The sequence below is a fragment of the Triticum dicoccoides genome, chromosome 4A, assembly GCF_002162155.2.
Source record: "Triticum dicoccoides isolate Atlit2015 ecotype Zavitan chromosome 4A, WEW_v2.0, whole genome shotgun sequence".
NCBI lineage: Eukaryota > Viridiplantae > Streptophyta > Magnoliopsida > Poales > Poaceae > Triticum > Triticum dicoccoides.
In genome coordinates this window covers 645,381,767-645,399,192 of record NC_041386.1, presented here as the reverse complement: position 1 = coordinate 645,399,192, position 17,426 = coordinate 645,381,767, and positions in this window count along the sequence as shown.

Below are 17,426 nucleotides of genomic sequence, written 5' to 3'. Positions count from 1 at the left end.
GGTATTAGGCCCAGGCTATCAGCGCCCCTTCATCAATTGGATAGGTGTAGCGACAGTTGTTGCTTAGACGGTGACTTTAGTCTTACTGTTGTATGACTTTGTAAGATCTTGTGAGAATAATTAATAAAGTGGCCATATGCATCGCCCATATGCAGAGGCCGGGGTCCTCCTCCTTTTCTAAAAAAAAGGTATTTTCCTCAGTGATGAAACCAAGGTTATCGAACCAGTAGGAGAACCAAGCAACACTACATAAAAAGCACCTGCACACAAATAACAAATACTCGCAACCTAAAGGGGGTTTTTCAATCCCTTTCGGGTAAGGGCACCAGAAATTGACAAACAAACATGAATAAATTGTAGTAGATTGATAGATCAAACGCTAAATAAAATAAGTAAGAATAAATTGTAGTAAGGTATTTTTGTATTTTTAGTTTAATAGATCTGGAAATAAAAAGGCAAATAAAATAGACTGCAAAGGCAAATAATATGACACTACTAGGGAAAACCTTATACACAGAATATTAGTAGTAGCACTTCTTAAAAAGGGCGCTAGTGCTAAATTGTTAGGGAACGTTGCAGAAAACAAAAATTTCCTACGGTTTCACCAAGATCCATCTATGAGTTCATCTAGCAACGAGTGATCGAATTGCATCTACATACCTTTGTAGATCACGCGCGGAAGCGTTCAAAGAACAGGGATGAGGAAGTCGTACTCGACGTGATCCAAATCACCGGAGATCCTAGCGCCGAACGGACGGCACCTCCGCGTTCAACACACGTACGGTCAGCGTGACGTCTCCTCCTTCTTGATCCAGCAAGGGGGAAGGAGAGGTTGAGGAAGATGGCTCCAGCAGCAGCACGACGGCGTGGTGGTGGTGGAGCTGCAGTACTCCGGCAGGGCTTCGCCAAGCTCTATGGAGGAGGAGGAGGTGTTGGAGAGGGAGAGGGAGGCACCAAAGGCGTGGGGTGTGAAGCCCTTCCTCCCCCCACTATATATAGGGGGCCTAGGGGGGGGGGCGCCGGCCCTAGGAGATGCAATCTCCTAGGGGGGCGGCGGCCAAGGGGAGGGGGGCTTGCCCCCCAAGCCAGGGGGCGCCCCCTTAGGGTTTCCCCCAACCCTAGGCGCATGGGCCCTAGGGGGGTGTGGCGCCCCAGCCCACTTGGGCTGGTTCCCTTCTCCATACAGCCCATAAGGCCCCCCCGCAAGAGGTGGCCCCTCCCGGTGGACCCCCGGAACCCCTCCGGTGGCCCCGGTACAATACCGATATGCCCCCGAACCTTTCCGGCGACCGTATGACAACTTCCCATATATAAATCTTTACCTCCGGACCATTCCGGAACTCCTCGTGATGTCCGGGATCTCATCCGGGACTCCGAACAACATTCGGTAATCACATACAAGTCTTCCTAACAACCCTAGCATCACCGAACCTTAAGTGTGTAGACCCTACGTGTTCGGGAGACATGTAGACATGACCGAGAAGGCTCTCCGGTCAATAACCAACAGTGGGATCTGGATACCCATGTTGGCTCCCACATGCTCCTCGATGATCTCATCGGATGAACCACGATGTCGAGGATTCAAGCAACCCCGTATACAATTCCCTTTGTCAATCGGTACGTTACTTGCCCGAGATTCGATCATCGGTATCCCAATACCTCGTTCAATCTCGTTACCGGCAAGTCACTTTACTCGTACCGTAATGCATGATCCCGTGACCAGACACTTGGCCACTTTGAGCTCATTGTGATGATGCATTACCGAGTGGGCCCAAAGATACCTCTCCGTCATACAGAGTGACAAATCCCAGTCTTGATCCATGTCAACCCAACAGACACTTTCGGAGATACCCGTAGTATACCTTTATAGTCACCCAGTTACGTTGTGACGTTTGGTACACCCAAAGCACTCCTACGGTATCCGGGAGTTACACGATCTCATGGTCTAAGGAAAAGATACTTGACATTGGAAAACTCTAGCAAACGAACTATACGATCTTGTGCTATGTTTAGGTTTGGGTCTTGTCCATCACATCATTCTCCTAATGATGTGATATCGTTATCAATGACATCCAATGTCCATAATTAGGAAACCATGACTATCTGTTGATCAACGAGCTAGTCAACTAGAGGCTTACTAGGGACATGTTGGTGTCTAAGTATTCACACATGTATTACGATTTCCGGATAACACAATTATAGCATGAATAAAAGACAATTATCATGAACAAGGAAATATAATAATAATCCTTTTATTATTGCCTCTAGGGCATATTTCCAACAGTCTCCCACTTGCACTAGAGTCAATAATCTAGTTACATTGTGATGAATCAAACACCCATGAAATTCTGGTGTTGATCATGTTTTGCTCTAGGGAGAGGTTTAGTCAACGGATCTGCTACATTCAGGTCCGTATGTACTTTACAAATATCTATGTCTCCATCTTGAACATTTTCACGAATGGAGTTGAAGCGACGCTTGATGTGCCTTGTCTTCTTGTGAAACCTGGGCTCCTTGGCAAGTGCAATAGCTCCAGTGTTGTCACAGAAGAGCTTGATCGGCCCCGACGCATTGGGTATGACTCCTAGGTCGGTGATGAACTCCTTCACCCAAATTGCTTCATGCGCTGCCTCCGAGGCTGCCATGTACTCCGCTTCACATGTAGATCCCGCCACGACGCTCTGCTTGCAACTGCACCAGCTTACTGCCCCACCATTCAAAATATACACGTATCCGGTTTGTGACTTAGAGTCATCCAGATCTGTGTCGAAGCTAGCGTCGACGTAACCTTTTACGACGAGCTCTTCGTCACCTCCATAAACGAGAAACATTTCCTTAGTCCTTTTTAGGTACTTCAGGATATTCTTGACCGCTGTCCAGTGTTCCTTGCCGGGATTACTTTGGTACCTTCCTACCAAACTTACGGCAAGGTTTACATCAGGTCTGGTACACAACATGGCATACATAATAGAACCTATGGCTGAGGCATAGGGGATGACACTCATCTCTTCTATATCTTCTGCCGTGGTCGGACATTGAGCTGAGCTCAATTTCACACCTTGCAATACAGGCAAGAACCCCTTCTTAGACTGATCCATATTGAACTTCTTCAATATCTTATCAAGGTATGTGCTTTGTGAAAGACCTATGAGGCGTCTTGATCTATCTCTATAGATCTTGATGCCCAATATATAAGCATCTTCTCCAAGGTCCTTCATTGAAAAACTCTTATTCAAGTAGGCCTTAATGCTGTCCAAAAGCTCTATATCATTTCCCATCAAAAGTATGTCATCTACATATAATATGAGAAATGCTACAGAGCTCCCACTCACTTTCTTGTAAACGCAGGCTTCTCCATAAGTCTGCATAAACCCAAACGCTTTGATCATCTCATCAAAGCGAATGTTCCAACTCCGAGATGCTTGCACCAGCCCATAAATCGAGCGTTGGAGCTTGCACACCTTGTCAGCATTCTTAGGATCGACAAAACCTTCCGGCTGCATCATATACAATTCTTCCTTAAGGAAACCATTAAGGAATGCCGTTCTGACGTCCATTTGCCATATCTCATAATCATAGAATGCGGCAATTGCTAACATGCTTCGGACGGACTTCAGCTTTGCTACCGGTGAGAAAGTCTCATCATAGTCAACCCCTTGAACTTGTCGATAACCCTTAGCGACAAGCCAAGCTTTATAGATGGTCACATTACCATCCGCGTCTGTCTTCTTCTTAAAGATCCATTTATTTTCTATGGCTCGCCGCTCAACGGGCAAGTCAGTCAAAGTCCATACTTTGTTTTCATACATGGATCCTATCTCGGATTTCATGGCTTCCAGCCATTTGTCGGAGTCCGGGCCCGCCATCGCTTCTTCATAGTTCGAAGGTTCACCGTTGTCTAACAACATGATTTCCAAGACAGGGTTGCCGTACCACTCTGGTGCGGAACGTGTCCTTGTGGACCTACGAAGTTTAGTAGCAACTTGATCTGAAGTTTCATGATCATCATCATTAACTTCCTCTCTAGTCGGTGCAGGCACCTCAGGAACATTTTCTTGAGTTGCGCCATTTTCCGGTTCAAGAGGTAATACTTCATCAAGTTCTACTTTCCTCCCACTTACTTCTTTCGAGAGAAACTCCTTCTCTAGAAAGGATCCATTCTTGGCAACAAAGATCTTGCCTTCGGATCTGAGGTAGAAGGTATACCCAATAGTTTCTTTAGGGTATCCTATGAAGACGCATTTTTCCGACTTGGGTTCGAGCTTTTCAGGTTGAAGTTTCTTGACATAAGCATCGCATCCCCAAACTTTTAGAAACGACAGCTTAGGTTTCTTCCCAAACCATAACTCATACGGTGTCATCTCAACGGATTTTGACGGAGCCCTATTTAAAGTGAATGCGGCAGTCTCTAAAGCATAGCCCCAAAATGATAGCGGTAAATCGGTAAGAGACATCATAGATCGCACCATATCCAATAGAGTGCGATTACGACGTTCGGACACACCATTACGCTGAGGTGTTCCAGGCGGCGTGAGTTGTGAAACTATTCCACATTTTCTCAAGTGTGTGCCAAATTCATGACTCAAGTATTCTCCTCCACGATCTGATCGCAGGAACTTGATTTTCCTGTCACGTTGATTCTCAACCTCACTCTGAAATTCCTTGAACCTTTCAAAGGTCTTAGACTTGTGTTTCATTAAGTAGACATACCCATATCTACTCAAGTCATCAGTGAGGGTGAGAACATAATGATAACCACCGCGAGCCTCAACACTCATTGGACCACACACATCAGTATGTATGATTTCCAATAAGTTGGTTGCTCGCTCCATTGTTCCTGAGAATGGAGTCTTGGTCATTTTACCCATGAGGCATGGTTCGCACGTGTCAAATGATTCGTAATCAAGAGACTCTAAAAGTCCATCTGCATGGAGCTTCCTCATGCGTTTGACACCTATGTGACCAAGGCGGCAGTGCCACAAGTATGTGGGACTATCATTATCAACCTTACATCTTTTGGTACTCACACTATGAATATGTGTAGCATTACACTCGAGATTCATTAAGAATAAACCATTCACCATCGGAGCATGACCATAAAACATATCTCTCATATAAATAGAACAACCATTATTCTCGGATTTAAATGAGTAGCCATCTCGAATTAAACGAGATCCTGATACAATGTTCATGCTCAAAGCTGGCACTAAATAACAATTATTGAGGTTTAAAACTAATCCCGTAGCTAAATGTAGAGGTAGCGTGCCGACGGCGATCACATTGACCTTGGAACCATTCCCGACGCGCATCGTCACCTCGTCCTTCACCAGTCTCCGCTTATTCCGCAGCTCCTGTTTTGAGTTACAAATGTGAGCAACCGCACCGGTATCAAATACCCAGGAGCTACTGCGAGTACTGGTAAGGTACACATCAATTACATGTATATCACATATACCTTTCGTTTTGCTGGCCTTCTTGTCCGCTAAGTATTTGGGGCAGTTCCGCTTCCAGTGACCACTTTCCTTGCAATAAAAGCACTTAGTCTCGGGCTTGGGTCCATTCTTTGGCTTCTTCCCGGCAGCTTGCTTAACGGGCGCGGCAACTCCTTTGCCATCCTTCTTGAAGGTTTTCTTACCCTTGCCTTTCTTGAACTTAGTGGTTTTATTCACCATCAACACTTGATGTTCCTTTTTGACTTCTACCTCTGCTGATTTCAGCATTGCAAATACTTCAGGAATGGTCTTTTCCATCCCCTGCATATTGAAGTTCATCACAAAGCTCTTGTAGCTCGGTGGAAGCGACTGAAGGATTCTGTCAATGACCGCGTCATCTTTGGAGATTAACTCCCAGCTGAGTCAAGCGGTTATGTAACCCAGACATAGTGAGTATGTGCTCACTGACAGAACTATTTTCCTCCATCTTACAGCTAAAGAATTTGACGGAGACTTCATATCTCTCGACCCGGGCATGAGCTTCAAAAACCATTTTCAGCTCTTCGAACATCTCATATGCTCCGTGTCTCTCAAAACGCTTTTGGAGCCCCGGTTCTAAGCTGTAAAGCATGCCGCACTGAACGAGGGAGTAATCATCGGTACGTGTCTGCCAAGCGTTCATAACGTCTTGTTTTGCAGGGAGAACATGTGCGTCACCTAGCGGTGCTTGTAGGACATAATCTTTCTTGGCAGCTATGAGGATGATCCTCAAGTTCCAGACCCAGTCCGTATAGTTGCTGCCATCGTCTCTCAGCTTGGTTTTCTCTAGGAACGCGTTGAAGTCGAGGACAACGTTGGCCATTTGATCTACAATACATGTTGTAAAGATTTTAGACTAAGTTCATGATAATTAAGTTCATCTAAATCAAATTATTCAATGAACTCCCACTCAGATAGACATCCCTCCAGTCATCTAAGTATAACATGATTCGAGTTAACTAGGCCGTGTCCGATCATCACGTGAGACGGACTAGCCAACATCGGTGAACATTTTCATGTTGATCGTATCTTCTATATGACTCATGCTCGACCTTTCGGTCTTCTGTGTTCCGAGGCCATGTCTATACATGCTAGGCTCGTCAAGTCAACCTAAGTGTTTGCATGTGTAAATCTGTCTTACACCCGTTGTATGCGAACGTTGGAATCTAACACCCGATCATCACGTGGTGCTTCGAAACAACGAACTGTCGCAACGGTGCACAGTTAGGGGGAACACTTTCTTGAAATTATTATGAGGGATCATCTTATTTACTACCGTCGTTCTAAGTAAACAAGATGCAAAAACATGATAAACATCACATGCAATCAAATAATAATAGTGACATGATATGGCCAATATCACATAGCTCCTTTGATCTCCATCTTGGGGCTCCATGTTCATCTTGTCACTGGTATGACACCATGATCTTCATCATCATGATCTCCATCATCGTGTCTCCGTGAAGTTGCTCGCCAACTATTACTTCTACTACTATGGCTAACACGTTTAGCAATAAAGTAAAGTAATTTACATGGCGTTTCTCAATGACACGCAGGTCATACAAAAAATAAAGACAACTCCTATGGCTCCTGCCGGTTGTCATACTCATCGACATGCAAGTCGTGATTACTATTACAATAGCATGAACATCTCATACATCACATATATATCATGCATCATTCATCACAACTTTGGCCATATCACATCACAAAACACTTGCTGCAAATACAAGTTAGACGTCCTCTAATTGTTGTTGCAAGTTTTACGTGGCTGCAATAGGGTTCTAGCAAGAACGTTTTCTTACCTACCTGAAAGCACAACGTGATTTGTCAACTTCTATTTACCCTTCATAAGGACCCTTTTCATCGAATCCGCTCCAACTAAAGTGAGAGAGACAGAAACCCACCAACCACCTTATGCAACTAGTGCATGTCAGTCGGTGGAACCGGTCTCACGTAAGCGTACGTGTAAGGTTGGTCCGGGCCGCTTCATCCCACAATACCGTTGAAGCAAGATAAGACTAGTAGCGGCAAAAAAGTTGACAACATCTACGCCCACAACAAATTGTGTTCTACTCGTGCAAAGAGAACTACGCATAGACCTAGCTCATGATGCCACTGTTAGGGAACGTTGCAGAAAAGAAAATTTTCCTACGGTTTCACCAAGATCCATCTATGAGTTCATCTAGCAACGAGTGATCGGATTGCATCTACATACCTTTGTAGATCACGCGCGGAAGCGTTCAAAGAACGGGGATGAGGAAGTCGTACTCGACGTGATCCAAATCACCGGAGATCCTAGCGCCGAACGGACGGCACCTCGGCGTTCAACACACGTACGGTCAGCGTGACGTCCCCTCCTTCTTGATCCAGCAAGGGGGAAGGAGAGGTTGAGGAAGATGGCTCTAGCAGCAGCACGACGGCGTGGTGGTGGTGGAGCTGTAGTACTCCGGCAGGGCTTCGCCAAGCTCTACGGAGGAGGAGGAGGTGTTGGAGAGGGAGAGGGAGGCACCAAAGGCGTGGGGTGTGAAGCCCTTCCTCCCCCACTATATATAGGGGGCCTAGGGGGGCGCCGGCCCTAGGAGATGCAATCTCCTAGGGGGGCGGCGGCCAAGGGGAGGGGGGCTTGCCCCCCAAGCAAGGGGGCGCCCCCCTTAGGGTTTCCCCCCCAACCCTAGGCGCATGGGCCCTAGGGGGGTGTGGCGCCCCAGCCCACTTGGGCTGGTTCCCTTCTCCATACAGCCCATAAGGCCCCCCCGCAAGAGGTGGCCCCTCCCGGTGGACCCCCGGAACCCCTCCGGTGGCCCCGGTACAATACCGATATGCCCCCGAACCTTTCCGGCGACCGTATGACAACTTCCCATATATAAATCTTTACCTCCGGACCATTCCGGAACTCCTCGTGATGTCCGGGATCTCATCCGGGACTCCGAACAACATTCGGTAATCACATACAAGTCTTCCTAACAACCCTAGCATCACCGAACCTTAAGTGTGTAGACCCTACGTGTTCGGGAGACATGTAGACATGACCGAGAAGGCTCTCCGGTCAATAACCAACAGTGGGATCTTGATACCCATGTTGGCTCCCACATGCTCCTCGATGATCTCATCGGATGAACCACGATGTCGAGGATTCAAGCAACCCCGTATACAATTCCCTTTGTCAATTGGTACGTTACTTGCCCGAGATTCGATCGTCGGTATCCCAATACCTCGTTCAATCTCGTTACCGGCAAGTCACTTTACTCGTACCATAATTCATGATCCCGTGACCAGACACTTGGTCACTTTGAGCTCATTGTGATGATGCATTACCGAGTGGGCCCAGAGATACCTCTCCGTCATACGGAGTGACAAATCCCAGTCTTGATCCGTGTCAACCCAACAGACACTTTCGGAGATACCCGTAGTATACCTTTATAGTCACCCAGTTACATTGTGACGTTTGGTACACCCAAAGCACTCCTACGGTATCCGGGAGTTACACGATCTCATGGTCTAAGGAAAAGATACTTGACATTGGAAAACTCTAGCAAACGAACTATACGATCTTGTGCTATGTTTAGGTTTGGGTCTTGTCCATCACATCATTCTCCTAATGATGTGATCTCGTTATCAATGACATCCAATGTCCATAGTTAGGAAACCATGACTATCTGTTGATCAACGAGCTAGTCAACTAGAGGCTTACTAGGGACATGTTGGTGTCTAAGTATTCAGACATGTATTACGATTTCCGGATAACACAATTATAGCATGAACAAAAGACAATTATCATGAACAAGGAAATATAATAATAATCCTTTTATTATTGCCTCTAGGGCATATTTCCAACATAAATAGCAGTAGCGCGTGCGGGTTAAACGCGCTATAGATACACACGTAGCAGTAGCGCGTCCATGTTTAAATGCGCTACTACTAAAACTCTCACTACTAAGCTGATAGACTACATATAGTAGTAGCGGTCTTTTAGAAACAACGTTGCTGCTAATCTTGTTGTAGTAGCGTGTTTCGCTCAGAGAGCGCTACTGCTAATTGAAGGAAAATAAAATGTAAAACATATAGAAAAGTAAATGAAAATGAAAGAAATAGAAAAAAGAGAAGGAAAAAAGAAAATGTGAAGGAAAACAAATGAAAAAGGAAAACAAATGAAAATGTTGTAGCAGCAGCGTGCTTTCCGAAAACGCGTTATAGCTAACTTAGCAGTAGCGCGTTGTGTGAGCCAGCGCTATAGCTAAGTTAGCTATAGCTAATGTAGTAGTAGCGCTTTTCCTGGAACGCGCTACAGCTACTTTTGACTTAACCGCGCGCTCCTTCTTCCCCACGACCACTTCCCCCAAATCGAACTCATCCGCTCACACCGCTGTCGTCGCCCTGCATCGCTGTCGGCCGCCGCGCGCTCTCCCGTCGCCCTCCGCACGCCCTCGACGCCGCCCCTGACCCCGACCTCGACGCCTCCCTTCGACGCACGCCCGAGCCCCGACCCCGACCTCGATGCCGCCTGCCCCTCCCTCACCGCTGGCACCCGAGGTGAGCACGTCTCCTCCCCCTCCCCTACCTCTACCTAACTAAAGTTCCTAGGGTTCATCAAATTTTAGATCGCATCAAATTAGTTAGGGTTTATCAAATTAGATGCTAATTAGGGCAGTAGTTCCTAGGTAGGTTCATCTAATTAGTTAGTAAGAACTAGGGTAGTAGTGTTTAATAGAATTAGTAATAAAATTAATAGAACTAGTTGAACTAGTTTATTTTTAGTAAGAACTAGTTGAATTAATAAAACTAGTGTATTTTTAGTAAGAAAATTAGTATAACTAGTTGAACTAGTTTATTTTTAGTAAGAACTAGTTTATTTTTATTTATAGTAAGTTCATTTTTAGTAAGAACTAGTTAAATTAATAGAACTAGTTGAACACGTCACATTTGTTGTTATTTTTTAGTTAAAGCAATTATTCCCGCATCGACATCGACGATGCCTATCCCGCATCCTCGTCGTCGACTCGGTGGAGGACGCCTGCTTGATCAGATGGGCCATGTCCGGGACTGGGATCCATCGGGCTAGTACTGGGAGGCGCTACCTACCGAGGGGTGCAGCTTGGTGAGGAGCCAGCCCGTCATTGACCCGGACCTTCTTTGGTGGCGGTCGCGTGGGCCAATGACGGTGCAGAGGCTTGAGGACCCCGCGGAGGTGGTACGTCACCGTGTCAGTGAGGAGGATGTGCACGTCCCTCGCTACATGGTTGCGTTGGAGCGCAGGTTCTCCAATACCTGGCAAGTTCTCCAGGGATCTCACTGGAGCTATGATCCTGTGATGGTTCCTTCTCTTTGGGTGTCCACCGCCCGCGCCGATACCCGTCGTGCACTAGGGTTTTAGTTGTATTAATGATGTTATATGTATGGTACTATTCGGGATGTATTAGTGATAATATTCGATGATGTACGGATGCAAGAGATGATTTATTTTTGCTTATTGAATGCATGCTAATTTGAATACTTATTTATTTTGCGATTTGGTTTTGCTTATTGAATGCTCAAATTGGACCCCATTATGCAAGGCGTATGCATTTGATTAGTTGATAGCTTATAGGGTTTTTGTTTTTGCAGAAATCTAGGAGCCCCTCCATCATCCCCGCCGTCATCCCCGTCACCGACCCCCCCGACCTCGAGGTGAGACCAGCCAAATCTCCATGTCAATATGAGTCCTATAAGATATTTTGAAATGTTTTTGCTCATATTTTCAACCATTGAAATGCAATGGACATCAAGTTTGAATGCTCATATGATGTAGATAAAAACATGTATATCTTGTGTTGCTCAAATAGGACATGTGCTTGCCCAAGTGACCGGTCATGTTTGCAGGTTACACCTCCGAGTGGCCTATGTTTCGCCGGAGTGTTGATTAATTTCCGTTCCGGCAAAATTTTCAGGCGCTCAATATGTCCTTTTTTAGAAAAGGTCATGCCGTATTTTTCCATGAATTTTGGCATGACTTGTGCTAGAATATGTAGGAAATATCGAGTGGCCTGGATTTTCTAGAAAGATAATTAAACGATATTTCGGGTTGACTTTAAGTCTGTCGGGGCTCCACCATATATGAGAGGGCGAAGAATCCCGACTGTTGTCATGGGGTTGTTATTTCTCCTTCTTCTCCTTGTGTTAGACCATTGTTATGCACTAGGGGAAGGAGGAGTAACAACCATCACCGACAGTCGCAAATGTCAGAGAGGAATCAGTGAGGGAGAGTCTCCACCATGTATGAGAGGACGAAGAATCCCGACTGTTGTCGCGAGTCGCTTCTCCTTCGTTCCCATGTGCTAGACATTTTGGTGTAATGCACTCGGGGACGAAAGGAGGAGCGATCATCACCAACGGTCGAATGTATACACCACGTGAGCTGAGAGTTTTCAAGAAAGGCTCGGCAGGCCGATAGTCAACCCATGATGAATAATAATGATCAAATTTATTTTTTGTAGTACATATATTTAATTGTACAAGTTTAATCTTTGAATTATGAACATAGGAAATGTCGTACTCTAACGACGAAAGTCTCCCGGGGGAGTGCGACTGGTGCAATGATGACCGAGGTCAGTGAGTCAGGCCTCACCTGGACGAAGATCGGCGCTTCAGCATTAAGCTTCAGGAGACCTTCGATGTTGAAACGGTACGCAACAACGACAAGTATTTTTTCCCGTAATTAAGCATGACTTCAACTATTTCAACGTGTAATTTTCATCTTTTACAATTCGACTAGCTTATCCCATGCCATGCATGACACTATGTCTTGGAGATGATGGGTTTTGAAGACCATGAAAGTTTCGAAACAAAGAAAATTCACCTAAGGACCAATCATGGTATGGATTTTGAAGTAAATCTGTACAATTCTCAGAGCATTACCCATTTTGGTTGCACAAATTGGAAGCACTTTGCAAGATGTATGGTTTTTATGAGGATATGCTTGCCACCATGGATCTTGGTGATATTGACATTGACCAAGACAATATGGACATTTGGGTCCTTGTTGATACGCTTCCAATTCTACCGCTATGTGAGTTTCTCAAACATAGTTATTAACTAATTCATATTGTTTATTTCAAAATAGTTGACAACTTATTTCCATTAACAACTTATTTTCATTCTTCAAACAATGTGCAGAAGATGGTAGACAGAACCTACTACACGGATGGCTCTGAATTAACTTATCAGGAGAAAAATCATCTGATCGCATTTTGTATTGAATTTGAGAATTACAATGTCTATTATAAAACTCCTCCACATTATGGTCAATACATGCCACTAGTGCATGTGTTGAACCACGGTAACATCCATGGAGATGCCATGGTAAGATTTTTTACTATTACGACATCCGTGCATCTTTTGCATACTTCTAAAACTGAACTACAGTGCTAACTACGAAGTTATTACTATGTTTTTCAACAAAAAATCCTGAAGGATTATGTGCCTCATCTGATGTATCAGAATGGTCGCCTTGATGTTTTGAACATACAGCCAGGACATCCTACGAATCTCACCTGCCCATATCGGATTTCTAAAACCGGTGAACACATGGTAATCAAAGAATGGGAAAAATGTATGGACAGTCGTAAGGAGGTTCTTGGAAGCAACATTGTGCGAACGGCAAGAATTGGAGACAGGATAATCTCCATTCTCCATAATGGAGAGTCAGGGGCTATCTTGTTTTATGCTATTTTACCTAAGAGAATATAGTAGGTCCTATGAGATACAATTTTTATTATGTGGTACAATGTGTTAGAGTTGATGATGAGGAGTAGTTGTGATTATGACTAGTGACCAACTTGCTATATGATGTCTCATTGATGAAAACGATGATCATGAGGAGGTGTTATATGACAATGATGTATTATGATGATAAGTTGTTAATGATATGATGATGATATTTATTATATCATTGGGTGAAAGAACCGCAGATTAGTTTCAAGTGGATGTCCATCCACTTGAAACTAGTCCACGGTTCTTTCACCCAGTGATGTAATAACTCATTATGATGTAAAAACAATCTCTAAATTCCTGCTGTATGAAAACTTGTATAAAGGTGTATGAATACAAAATGAAATAAAAAATAAATAAAATATGGAATAATAGTAGTAGTGCGGCCTGGGAGAAGCGCTACTAGTAATTACCAGCATCGTTGTTTAGAGAAAGCGCTACTACTAAGTCGATATAGTAGTAGCGTGGGTTAATCCATGCTACTGCTAGCCTTTAGTTGTAGCGTCATACCAGTAGCGCTCCTACGCGCGCTACTGATAGGCCTAAAACCCGCGCTACTGCTAGGCTTTTCCCTAGTAGTGTGAGAAAGAGACCCAGGGGCGTAGGTTTCTCTAGTGGTTTCTCTCGAGAAAAATAGAAAATGCTGGGTAAACAAATTACTATTGGGCAATTGATAGAACTTCAAATAATCATGACGATATCCAGACAATGATCATGACAATATTCATGGAGAAACGGAGTAATGCAATAAGAACGATGACATGATGTAGACAAGATCTATTTATGTAGAAATAAACCCCATCGTTTTATCCTCAGTAGCAACGATACATATGTGCCGGTTCCCCTCCTGTCACTGGGATCAAACACCGTAAGATCGAACCCACTACAAAGCACCTCTTCCTGTTGCAAGATAAATAGATCAAGTTAGCCAAACAAAACCCAAATATCGGAGAAGAAATACGAGGCTATAAGCAATCATGCATATAAGAGATCAAAGAAACTCAAATAACTTTCATGGATAAAAAGATAGATCTGATCATAAACTCAAAGTTCATCAGATCCCAACAAACACACCGCAAAAAGAGTTACATCATATGGATCTCCAAGAGACCATTGTATTGATAATCGAAAGAGAGAGAGGAAGCCGTCTAGCTAATAACTACGGACCCGAAGGTCTACAAAGAACTACTCACGCATCATCGGAGAGGCACCAATGGAAGTGGTGAACCCCTCCGTGATGGTGTCTAGATTGGATCTGGTGGTTCTGGACTCTCTGGCGGCTGGAATTTATTTTCGTCGACTCCCCTAGGGTTTCTGGAATATTGGGGTATTTATAGAGTAAAGAGGCGGTCCGGGGGGCACCCGAGGTGGGCACTGAAGGAAATATGCCCCAGAGGCAATAATAATATTGTTATTTATATTGCCTTATATCATGATAAATGTTTATTATTCATGCTAGAATTGTATTATCCGGAAACTTAGTACATGTGTGAATACATAGACAAATAGAGTGTCCCTAGTATGCCTCTACTTGACTAGCTCGTTAATCAAAGATGGTTAAGTTTCCTAGCCATGGACATGTGTAGTCATTTGATGAACGGGATCACATCATTAGAGAATAATGTGATGGACTAGACCCATCCGTTAGCTTAGCACTATGATCGTTTAGTTTATTGCTATTGCTTTCTTCATGACTTATACATGTTCCTATGACTATGAGATTATGCAACTCCCGAATACCGGAGGAACACCTTGTGTGCTATCAAACGTCACAATGTAACTGGGTGATTATAAAGATGCGCTACAGATGTCTCCTATGGTGTTTGTTGAGTTGGCATAGATCAAGATTAGGATTTGTCACTCCGTGTATCAGAGAGGTATCTCTGGGCCCTCTCGGTAATGCACATCACTATGAGCCTTGCAAGCAATGTGACTAATGAGTTAGTCACGGGATGATGCATGACGGAACGAGTAAAGATACTTGCCGACAACGAGATTGAACTAGGTATGATGATACCGACGATCAAATCTCGGGCAAGTAACATACCGATGACAAAGGGAACAACGTATGTTATTGTGCGGTTTGACCGATAAAGATCTTCGTATAATATGTAGGAACCAATATGAGCATCCAGGTTCCGCTATTGGTTATTGACCGGAGATGTGTCTCGGTCATGTCTACATAGTTCTTGAACCTGTACGGTCCGCACGCTTAACGTTCGATGACGATATGTATTATGAGTTATGTGATTTGATCTACCGAAGGTTGTTCGGAGTCCCAGATTAGATCACAAACATGACAAGGAGTCTCTAAATGGTCGAGACATAAATATTCATATATTGGAAGGTTACATTCGGACACCAGAATGGTTCAGGTCATTTCGGATAAGTTTTGGAGTACGGGGGGTTACCGGAACCCCCTCCGAGAAGTTATTGGGCCTTATGGGCCTAGTGGTGGAAGAGCGGAGGCAGTCCAAGAGGTGGCGCGTGCCCCCCTAGCCCAAACCGAATTGGACTAGGGCTAGGGGGGCCGGCCTCCCCTTTTCCTTCTCTTCTTCCTCTCCTTCCTTCTTCTCCTAATAGGACTAGGAAAGGAGGAAACCTACTCCTACTAGGAGTAGGAATTCCCCCTTGGGCGCGCCCCTTGTGGCCGGCCGGCCTCCTCCTCCCCTCCTTTATATACGGGGGAGGGGAGCACCCCATAGACACACAAGTTGATCTTTAGCCGTGTGCGGTGCCTCCCTCCATAGTTTTCCACCTCGGTCATACTGTCGTAGTGCTTAGGCGAAGCCCTGCGCCGGTAACTTCATCAACACCGTCAACACGCCGTCGTGCTGACGGAACTCACCCTCGGTCTCAGCTGGATCAAGAGTACGAGGGACATTACCGAGCTGAACGTGTGCAGATCACGGAGGTGCCGTGCGTTCGGTACTTGATCGGTTGGATCGTGAAGATGTTCGGCTACATCAACCGCATTACTAAAAGCTTTCACTTTCGTTCTACGAGGGTATGTAGACATACTCTCCCCTCTCATTATTGTGCATCTCCTAGATAGATCTTGCATGATCGTAGGAATTTTTTTGAAATACCGTGTCCCCCAACAGGCACAACCCACCAGGGCACGCCTGGGCCCCCAGGCACGCCCTGGTGGGTTGTGCTCCTCTGGGAGCACCCCCAGACACTTCTCCAGCCCATTGGGTGTCTTCTGGTCCAAAAAAATCCACAAAAAAGTTTCGTTGTGTTTGGACTCCGTTTGATATTGATTACCTGTGATGTAAAAAACTTGCAAAAAACAGCAACTGGCACTTGGCACTATGTCAATAGGTTTGTACCAAAAAATGATATAAAATGACTATAAAATGATTATAAAACATCCAAGAATGATAATATAACAGCATGGAACAATAAAAAATTATAGATACGTTGGAGATGTATCAGCATGCCCAAGCTTACTTCCTGCTCGTCCTCGAGTAGGTAAATGATAAAAACATAATTTTTTATATGGAATGCTGCCTAACATGTCATATCATATTCTTTTCTTTATAGCATGGACATTTGGACTTTTATATTGTTCAAAGCAGTAGTCTAGTTTTGACATGATACCTTAAATACTCAAGCATATCAACAAGCAACCAAGTCTTTCAAAATATCAACGCTAAAATAAGTTATCCGTAGCCCATCAACAAGCATATTGATCCATTCATGAAACACACTCGCATATTAGCTACACCCAATGCTCAAGTACGATCATAGTGCCCCCTAGTTGGTTCTTTATAAGAGAATATGGAGACTCAAATTCAAAACTAAAAATTGCATAAAGTAAAAAGAAAGGGGGAAGTAGGGATTTTTAGAGGTGCGAGAGCTCAAAGCGAAAATTCAAAGATAAAAACATTTTGAGAGGCATACTTTTCCCACCAACGAAAATGACTTAGAGTTCCCAACACTTTTCATGCTAGATATATCATAGGCGGTTCCCAAACAGAAATTAAAGTTTATTCCTTTTTCCACCATACTTTCACTTTCGATGGCTAACCGTATACATGGGTGCCTTCCATACCAACACCTTCCAAGGAATTTATTATTTCACAACATAAAGTAAATTCATTTTTCATTTCGGGACTAGGCATCCCTAATACCTTTGCTTTACTCTCGTGCAATGCTAAGTGAATAAACACTCATCGTGACAATAACACATCTAGCATGGAAAAT